At 40.2% G+C, this 824-nt stretch overlaps 1 protein-coding gene across 1 annotated transcript in view; it reads left to right on the top strand.

Moving 5' to 3' along the window:
- Window positions 1-824, top strand: part of PHLPP2 (PH domain and leucine rich repeat protein phosphatase 2) — a 67,881-nt gene that overhangs the window by 26,421 nt on the left and 40,636 nt on the right. The window lies entirely within an intron of this gene.

Here is an 824-nt window from a genome sequence, read left to right as displayed (position 1 = left end):
GTATCATTCCAATTTTAGTATATGTGCTGCTGGAGCGAGCACAATATATGATTTATTTTGATAGCTCACAGGGAAGTTCCCTATCGCTGTTCTTCTCGGAAAATCAGGGAGAGCTCTAGAAATTGAGGAAGTCTTTGTGAAGTAGTAGTATTTGAGTTAGTTCTTTAAAAATTGACAGAATTTCAACAAGCAGAAATGAAAGAGGACAGGGTTAGATTAGAAATTTCATCACATGTTCTGTGAATCACAGATAATTTGAGTCCAGATTGTTTTGGGCCATGAGTGTACTGTCAGGAGTTTAGCCTTCATCTGGCAGATGGTAGCAGGAAGTGATGGGATCCAAGTGAGCCAGAGGAAGATGAATCTGGTGCTGGTGTGGCCAGTAAATCAGATGTGAATTAATAGGGACCTGAACTAGGGAATGTGAAGGAGTCATTCCTGTGAGAGACTTTTGAAAGGAATAATCAGTAAGCATTGATGATTGACTGATAAAGGGAATGGAGGAAGTGAACCCAAGAGTTAAAGCTGACTCTGAGGTTTTGAACATGGGTGACTTCAGTGGGTGACAGAGCTTGAGTTGTGAGAACGAGCTGGTTTCAGGGGTGGTGAGGACTTGGTTTAGGTGTGGTTAATTTTCAATGTTGGTAAATGTCCAGTTGGAGATGCCTGGCAAACAGCTGGAAATATGGAACCAGAGCTTAGAAAATACAGATCTAGGAGAGCCAAACTCTCTGAGGAAGGTAGAATTTAGAATATAGGTGGCCCTCCATATCTACTGAGAATCAAAAACATTTAAAAAAACAACAATACAACAATAAAAAAAA

Source organism: Propithecus coquereli, unplaced genomic scaffold (assembly GCF_000956105.1).
Source record: "Propithecus coquereli isolate 6110/MARCELLA unplaced genomic scaffold, Pcoq_1.0 Scaffold67, whole genome shotgun sequence".
NCBI lineage: Eukaryota > Metazoa > Chordata > Mammalia > Primates > Indriidae > Propithecus > Propithecus coquereli.
This window is presented reverse-complemented; position numbering and strand designations above follow the sequence as displayed.